Genomic DNA, 10,000 nt, shown 5'->3' on the forward strand with positions numbered 1-10,000 from the left:
CATGAGTTTTAGTTATTCTTGCTTGAATTCAAACCAACGTCGGAACTCCGTGTTTGAATTTATCAGTATTTACAAGCAAGCTATTTATAAATGTGGAAGTTGCAGCTCGCCCAGATGATGAGATGCCGAACTGCCAAGTGAATGAGCGCATGTTCCCGTCTTGTCTGAAAGTAGACGTGGCAAGCAGTTAAAACTCAAATTTCCATTACATCAGACTTTTAATAGGTAAATAGCTCTTAAACCCAATTTTAAGTTTTCAAAAGCCACTTTTTATTCGAAGACAAATACAAGTATATCAAATACCATGCAACATAAATTTTTGATTAATTTAAACCCATCTCCTAAACGGGAGATGGTTTTAATTAGAGAATGTGTCGCAATCACCATCAAATAGCAATTAAGTACAGTTCCATGTGAGAAGGTGAGATAATCTCAAGAATCAAAAATTTTAGCATGCTATTAAGGAAAAGGACATGCTTATTGTCAATAGGCGTCATCAGCACGACAGTTGTTTCAACGTATCTTTAGCATCCTAAAGACATAGACATATACAAAATAGTAGAATACATTTATGGCCTAGGTAATTTGCATAAATTAAACAATAATGAGCTAAGAAAAATAGTCAGCTGGCATGTATATTAACAACATTGATAAATACAGGTATACCAAATTTCATACAAGTTAAATATTTGATTTACCAAAATTATCTCCACTTCTAGAGTATGTATCACAATTATCAAAAGGCAATTTAGAACAGCTCCGGAGTACTTATAAGGAGAAGCGGATGTGCGATAAATCTTTCTTCTATTGAATAAAGTGCCACGCTATAACCAGTGATATTTCTGCTGTACCAATTACGTAAACGACTCAAAATCTTTAGTGCGTCTGACGAAATACTTTGTGATATTTATACAGGCTTCATGCATTCTGAGATCAAACCTCAGTGAGGTCTACTTTGGCAATACTTTTCGAGGTCGATAAACAAGCACCAGTCTAGCGACTGGTGGAATCATTGGACTGTCGAACTGGATGTGCTGTGGTACTTGTTTCTGTTCCGAGTTCGAAATCCCGTCCTGTTTTTTTGGGGGTTTTTTTTTGTGGTCGACCTAATCCCTTGCTCGGCTTAGCCTTTAGCAGAGTCCACTCTCTAACAAGTATTCGGGTCAGGTCCTTGGATCAAGAAAGCCTTCATCCCATCAGTCTAGAAGGCCCCGTAAAGGGTCATAGGTATTAACTTCCTCTTGATTAAATGATAAATAGATTTCCAAATGGGCTGATATATATTCTCAACACTTGGCTTAGTAAATTAAATATAGATTAAATTGCTCTTTCCATAATGCCAATAACATTTTCGAACCCGATATCTATAAACAAAACTATAAACATCGTATCTTCTCTACTGCTCTGTTTGTATTTCAAAACATCATCAAGAACCTGAGCAATTACTAATTGATTAGTTAGATGTTAATATTAATTTAGATTAAGGCGGCGAGCCGGCAAAGTCATTAGCACTCCAGGCAAAATGCTCAGCGGTATTTCATCCGTCTTTACTTTCTGAGTTCAAATTCCGCCGAGGTTGACTTTGTCTTTCATCCTGTCGGGGTCGATAAAATAAGTACCAGTCGAATACTGGGTCGATGTAATCGACTTACCCCTCCCCCAAAATTGCTGGCCTTGTGCCACAACTTGAAACTATTATTCCTTTAGATTTAATTGGAATTTGTATTCATTTCTTCCTATTGAGGAATAGGCACGATATTTCCATTTATTTCCAACATCATCTTAGAAACTTATGGTCATTCCTTAAGATTGAAAATTGACATCATTAAGCCAAAAGAAAGAGATTTTTCACCTCATTTAATGGCTAGTGTATAGCCTCACGTCTTTAAATATCTATTCCACACCACCTCTAGACAGTTATTCTTCTCATGTTCTGTGTGAGATGCACTTTTAAAATTTTGATTCTTTTAAGGATTAAATCGATGAGAGATGTGGAGCTGAAGTGTCCTTGAGATTTTTCAGGGCCTCCGTGACTGGTAGAGGAAGATAAGAAAATATCCTTAGCCTAAAAGCCCGTCCTGAATATTTACTAAACACGGGTTTATTCTATTTTGCTGAGGAGGTTAAATAAGTATGAAACATATCTGAATTTATGACACTTGCTCAAGCCATCATTCAGTTATTAACTAGATTGAGTTGTCTCCTTTAGGCTCAATAGGATTAGAACTAATAATCTGTGTTTTCATTACAAGTGTAATTTTGATTAATTAAAGATATTTTTCTTGCTCACAGCACTAAATACTCTAGTTCTTCCATTTAACTTCTTTTACGCAGTTTAACGTCGGGTCGCCCGTTCATTGTAACGCCTCAACGAATGAGTTGGAGACAGAAAAAGAGAGAGGTAGTTGAGAAAGATGCAATAGTTTTTTCTCTTGAAGTGTACTAGATCTTCTAATTGGTAAGGAGAACATCGCTGAACTTTTCGCTTCTGCACTATACATCATAAAACTGCTGCGAAATACAAGATTATATTGTTATTTTAGAATAACATTCGTTTTAGATTAAATGAATTTTATAGAGAATATACTTCTAGATTTCCTTGCAAATATATCATTGATGTTAACATATATTGATGTTGAATGAAGGTATGTTAGACATGGTGGGATGGGAATGTTATAAAAAATGTTTTAAATATACTCTACGAGAAATACTTTCATGGCTTCATCAACAGATGCTTGGTATCAAAGTAAAAGATGATACTATCTTTTATTATGCAAACACATTGCAATCCAGCAACTTTTTTTTCTTTTTCTTTCTGCTTTTCTTTATTTTCTTTATTCTTTTTCCTTCTCACTCTCTTTTTCTTTTCTTTTTTTTCTTTTGTTAAGAATGAGTGAATAAGCTTGTGCTTACATGCATCAAAAAAAGTTAAAAGTCATGCATATTATATACAGTAGGTGCACAATGATTGAATAGTTAAGAAGTCTACTTTGGAAACTCGAAGTTTCGGGTTCGACTCCATTGAATGCCATCTCGGACAGGTGTTACATATTTTCTTTAGTCTCGAGTCGATCCATAAATTGTGAGTGAAATTGCGTATAGTAAACCTTAACCAGACGTTAATGGTTTACTAAGTGTCCAATGGTCTACTTTTAAATTCCGACAAGATGTATTTCTTGAAATGCGAACATACAGTAAAAATCTCGTTCCTCGAATTTGTGTATTCGTTGGAGGTCATCAAGTACTTTAATAGATACAGTTTTTCCAGAGAACACACTGAACATTTTTTTAGATCCTTTAATATAGGGTTTGGATTTGGAGAGGATTTTCCATTCTATGTCTAAACTGGTCCCTTCGCCTTTAAGTTTCCAGATTAAAACCGAAAGGGTTATTGACTGTCTCTTATCACGGTATCTAAAATTCGAAAGATGGTTGTTATATCTAGATTAGAATTTTCCTTTCGCGGCTCCGATATAACGTTTGATATACGACTATTGTCGTAGTTCGCTGAAACTTGTGCTTTATAAACAACAAAAAATATATGCACTCCTGTCCAAGAAGATATTTAGATTTGTCTCTACATGTACATCCGGGGCAGGCTTCAGTGGTCCGTTGCTTATTGGAAGGAAAACTGTGTACACCGGACACTTAGTAAACCATTAACATCTAGCTTACGCTTACGTGACAACGAATTATTGTAACGCTGGTTATTTCCCTTGTGTTTTTCTTCTTGACTTCTTTATAGTTGTCTCTTATCTTCTCAAAAGACTACTAACAAACGTTTTTATTTTCAGCTTGATAAATAGCGGAGTAAATTATTATTTCGACCAACAAACCTTAGGTAGCTATATATATACAAGATTTGTGTGTGTGTGTGTGTGAGTGTATATACATGCATACATACATACATATATATATATATATATATATATATATATATATATATATATATATATATATGTATATATATATATATATATATATATATATATATATATATATATATATATATATATATATATATATATATATATATATATATATATATATATATATATATATATATGTATGTATATATATATATATATATATATATATATATATATATATATATATATATATATATATATATATATATATATATGTATGTATGTGTGTATGTATGTATGTATATATACATATTACCTTTTTTTGCTTTTTACCTTTTACTGATTTCAGCCTAGAGCCGAGGTCATGCTGGTGCACCACCTGTCGTTATTCAGTGTTGTTTCTGGTATTGTTTCTGGTGAAGTAGCGAGTTGGACGGAGCTACTCTTCTTTGCGTTTCCTGCCGCGATGTGGGTTCATCAGGTATCTCAAATAGAAATCTGTCCAGACGTTCCTGGAAAATTTCCACATCAACACCATGTAGATCTCTAAGATGTAGCCTGGAAGGATGTTGAACAATTGCAGGCCCTTGAAATCCAGACTATCGCAGTACTGTGTCTTTATTTCAGTTGGGCAAGCCGGGATCTTTGGTATGATGCAGTGCCGTCCAGTTCGAGGATTGGTATAGCTGTCAATTGGAAGCTAGACCCTCCAAGGTTTTCCAAATATATATCACCGCATATCTCTCTCGTCTTCTCTTCAAGGAATCTCAGCTCTTGTAGCTTCTTCCGGTAGCCCATCTTTTGCATCGAGTCAATCTTCTTTGTGTATTGGCGCTGGATTGCTTCGAGTTCCACAGTTTGCTTCACACTCTCTGGGGGCCATAGTTGGTAGCAGCAAGTAGTCCAAGCAACTGAGAGCGAAAGTCTTCCATAGGAGTTGAAGGGCCTTCCTTTTCCTGTTTTTGAATGTCCTCAGAATCCATCCAGCCACTCACCTGCACAGTGTTGCCATCTTCGTAATATGTACATAGAATGTTACCTCATTGCTCATGTGAACCCCCAGGTCACGCACCGACTCTGACACTGAGATCGTATTACTTCCTAGTCCAGTGTATTCCGATTTTAGCCTAGTGTTGGACCGATAATGAAGTGCCTGAAATTTCATAGCATTGAACTGCATGTTATTTTTGTTAACCCATTTGTAGATTTCATTGAGGTCCTTCTGCAGTTTTATGATGTCCTCTAGGTTCCTAACTGCCTGTGATACTTTTGTGTCGTCAGCATAACTGGTCAGATTGGCTGACTTACCGCGGAGGGCAGGTCTGAGAAGGCCACCACATATAGTAGTGGCCTCAGTACAGTTCCCTGCGGGACTCCGCTGAGATTTGGTGTCTCTTCAGAGTGAACATCATTGGTTACAACTATCTGACTCATGCCTTTCAGAAAATCATGCAGTGACTCTCCCAGTTTCCTGGTAATATCAGGGTTTCACAGCTTGTGACATATCATGCCATGATCAGCCTTGTCGAAGGCCTTAGCAAAGTCGAAGTATATCACGTCTACAGCTGACTGGTTTAGCTGTTGCTTCAGTACCCAGTCAAAGTGCTGCAGCGACTGTGTGAGGCAGCTTCTCCCTGGACGGAAGACATGTTATGTGTTTGTGAGAAGGTTGTTTTCTTCTAGGAACGTGAGCAGTCATTTTCTGACAATGCGTTCCATTGTCTTGCTAACATGTGAGGTCAGAGAGCCTGTAGTTTTTAGCATCTTCGCTGCTCCCTCCTTCATAGACAGGGCATACTATACCCTCTTTTGGCATGTTGGGAAGTCAAGGCTGTCTGAATTTTATCTGTCAAATGTAGTAGAGGCAGATCTGGTGATTAGTAGTAACCTTAGAAATTTTTGTAGGTTCCCCGCTACAATTGTGCATTAATACGTGACTATATTTTTTAGCCGAAAATCAAGGCTGGCAGGTTGAATGAACATTTCGAGTGAGAGTACCAAAATGAGGTTCTCTAAATTTAATCTGTCGCGTTGTAGAGTGGACAGGAGTTGTTTCTATGTAGCCTAGTGGGTGAATAGTTATGGTTTGTGTCTATGTATGCAGGCATCAAATTGAACTATTAAATGTCTTTTGTCTAATCATTCAACACTTATGTACATGTAGAATCTGCCAATTAGCAGTCATGATTGTATCCGAAGTTTAAGCTCGTTAGCTGTATAAATTCAACATGTTAAGCAGTAGAATGAGTTTGTGTGTGAATAGTCGTTCGTGAATGTAGTTTGTTAAAGTTTATTCAGTCTTGGTTTGTACTTTACTATGAATATATTTTCTTTGTTTATCCGTTCATGGTCTGTAGTATTGACTGAATAGAGGTAAAGTGGAAAGACTTAGAATTTGGGAGACTTATTTTTTGTACATAGATCTTCGTGTTCCCTAAGTGGTATCTGCTTCGTACTGAGGTCTCGTATTCGTTGGCTATGAATAGTAAGTCTATTTCTAAAGAGAAAGTTTTGTTTAACCTAAGTAATTTTCGTTACATCCTTTACATTTAATAGCATTACCTAAGTTATTTGGTAAACAGGCAAAATAATTTTTTATGGTAAAAATCTGTCCCGACTTAAATTTATGTTTAAATCATTTTATTACAATTAGCCAGCCAGTTGCTGGATGATTTACGCTTGCTACTGATATATTTGTGTTACATGATATATATATATATATATATATATATATATATATATATATATATATATATATATATATATACACGCATATATATATATATATATATATATATATATATATATATATATATATATATATATATATATATATATATATATATACATATATATATATATATATATATATATATATATATATATATATATATATATATATGTATATATATATATATATATATATATATATATATATATATATATATATATAGACACACACGCATAGACGTCGATGCCTTTCCATGCTAGACTTTACGTAATGCTTGTTTTCTTAGAACTATCTCGAATCTCTTTAGCATTCCAGTAACAGTAATCTTGTCTTGAAATATTCCATCTGGAGGACAATGAAGAATGATGAATATGTTTTCTCAGACGTATACAAAAACGTATTTATTTCATTGCAGATACTTTCATTTCTATTGTATTTGTGTAGTGCACTTTTAATTTTAATTCATATTATATCAATCATTTTCAAACTTAGGAAGATCTATGATTTCAAATAGTAACAATATTAATAGTAACAATAACAACAACAACAACAACAACAACAATAACAACAACAGTAATAATAATAATAATAATAATAATAATACTGCCGGTCATTGATATAGCACTGTCGTTACTTCTTTATCTCAAATTTTGTGAAGTTATGATCTGGTATCGCCTTGAAAGTCATTGCAGACAATCAAGGCATTTTTTACGTATTATTTAATGCAAAACAGCATTTACCGTACCATCTTTTTTTTTTTCAGATACAGTGAATGTAATGCTACATAAGTTCCTGTGTCTTCTCTTTTCTTAGAAGTTAAGGTGTAAATTGAGGAAGATTTGGTGGTGGTGGCGGTGGTGGTGGTGGTGGTGGTGGTGGTGGTGGTGGTGCTTTAGCCTAGCCGCACAGACACTGGTCAAGAAAATTTATGATCAAAGTCATTCTGATAATGGCCATCTAGTCTTTTCAAACATAGTTTACAGTCTTAAACACTATGCTGGGTATAACTTTATAACTACATCCGCTTGTGGTATTCTGATTCGGAAGTTCCAGGAACCACCTCTTTGTGTGGAATCACCTCTAAGCCATTATTCTTCCTAGGTTTGTTCTGACATAGCATGGTGGTGCCTCTGAGAGTTCCATCTATGGGTTAATCAGCATGTTAAAGAAGAAACTCCAAGCCCAAACCCTCACTGCTTTATGAGTACCTTAGGAAAGGAAAAAGCTAGGGGAATTAGTCTCGACAGTGAATCAAGGAATGGAGACCGTCAGGTACTAAAGTACCATCTTTGACACCTTTTCGGAAACTATAGGTCTCCAGCCCAATAAGGCAATAAATATAGGAGTGGTCATCACAGCTGTCTGAGCCTGTTGAGCTTCTATGGTCAGGCATTCAAGTCTAAATAGCCGGATCAGATTGCGCACACTGACTTGTATTTTGAATCTACTTAGTACAGTCAGGACGAAAATCCCTGCAGCGTCAGGGACCGGTTTACATCACTACTGGAGGACATGGCACTTTTCTTCGGGATCTTTGGACATGAAGAAACTACCATGATATCTCAGACAAATTTATCACTTAAAATAATTGTACGACGGCAGAGTGTGTTTTGATATTTGGTTGTTATTACTAGCATATTAATTTACCACGTAAACGTTCATACATTAGCTCATTGCTGTTATTGCTACTGCTGTTTTTTTTTCTGAGTTTGTTTTAATCAACTACCTCCCACGGGCTTCTTGACAAGGGGTGTCCTCGTTTCATCCGCCCACAGTCATACATCTTCATAATAAGCGAATAAATAAATAAATAAATACAAATTTCTGCAAGACACAGGAAAGCTTGATATCGCCAGACGTAGACCTCCCCCCCCCCCTCCCCGACTAGCCCTTGCGCGCACAGCTCCTTAAATACACACATCGAAAAGGAGAGGGATTGTGTATTTAAGGAAATGATGTCTTCTTGATAATGACATCTGTTGAAGGAACATTCTGCCGCTTGTCAGTTCAAATACGACAGAAGCGACACACAGCGACGACAGCAATCATTAGAAAGTTAAAGGAATCAGAAATGGTAAAAAGAAATAAAGGTAGAAGACGAAAGAGAGAGAAAACGTAATGGTTAACGAATATAGATTCCAATTTAAGATGACGATATATTATGTACGTGTATACGCGCGCGCGCCCACGCGCACTCACACACACAGACACTCACACATAAGGAACTGGCATTCCGTCGGTTACGACGACGAAGGTTCCAGCTGATCCGATCGACTGAACAGCCTGCTCGTGAAATTGGCGTGCAAGTGGCTGAGCACTCCACTGACACGTGTGCCTTTAACATAGTTCTCGGGGAGGTTCAGCGTGACACAGAATGTGACAAAGCTGGCCCTTTGAAATATAAGTGGTACTCATTTTTACCAACTGAGTAGACAGGAGTAGACGTGAAATAAAGTGCCTTGCTCAAGGACGGAACGCTTCGACGGGGGATTGAATTCACAACCTTACGATCGTGAGCCGAATACCCTAACCACTAAACCATGCGCGTTCTCACACACACACACACTGTGTGGTAAGTGGCTTGCTTACCAACCACATGGTTCCGGGTTCAGTCCCACTGCGTGGCACCTTGGGCAAGTGTCTTCTACTATAGCATCGGGCCGACCAAAGCCTTGTGAGTGGATTTGGAGGACGGAAACTGAAAGAAGCCCGTCGTATATACGTATATATATATATATATATGTATGTGTGTGTATATGTTTGTGTGCGTGTGTTTGTTCCTCCAACATCGATTGACAACCGATGCTGGTGTGTTCACGTCCCCGTAAGTTAGCGGTTCGGCTAAAGAGACCGATAGAATAAGTACTAGGCTTACAAAGAATAAGTCCTGGGGTCGATTAGCTCGACTAAAAGGCGGTGCTCCAGCATGGCCACAGTCAACTGACTGAAACAAGTAAAATAGATATAATCTTTCCTGCTATAGGTACCAGGCCTGAAATTTTTTGCCAGGGTTAGTTGATTACAGTGAACCCAGTGATTAACTAGTACTTATTTTAGCGACTCAGAAAGAATGAAAAGCATAGTCGAACTTGGCGGAATTTGATCACATAACGTAAAGACGGACGAAATGCCGCTAAATATTTTATTCGGTTTGCTAACGATTCTGCCAGCTCGCCGCCTTATAACTGCTAAAACTTTTATACCTATATAATTTCATATACAGATTCAAAGCTAAAAACTTAGATTGAAGTGCTAGTCCGACTCAGCACTACACTACAGCTTTATTATATTGGTCCCAGAGGAATGAAACGTGAAGTTAACCCCTGCAAGATTTGAGGACTTAGAATTTAAAGGAGCAGAATATATCGATGGTTGTTGTTGCTAGCCTAACACATCGTAA

At 36.8% G+C, this 10,000-nt stretch overlaps 1 protein-coding gene across 4 annotated transcripts in view; it reads left to right on the top strand.

The window, feature by feature from the left end:
* The window catches only part of LOC149133325 (uncharacterized), a 411,948-nt gene that overhangs the window by 243,913 nt on the left and 158,035 nt on the right, over positions 1-10,000 (top strand). The window lies entirely within an intron of this gene.

Source organism: Octopus bimaculoides, chromosome 11, assembly GCF_046866305.1.
Source record: "Octopus bimaculoides isolate indiv1 chromosome 11, ASM4686630v1, whole genome shotgun sequence".
Classification (NCBI taxonomy): domain Eukaryota; kingdom Metazoa; phylum Mollusca; class Cephalopoda; order Octopoda; family Octopodidae; genus Octopus; species Octopus bimaculoides.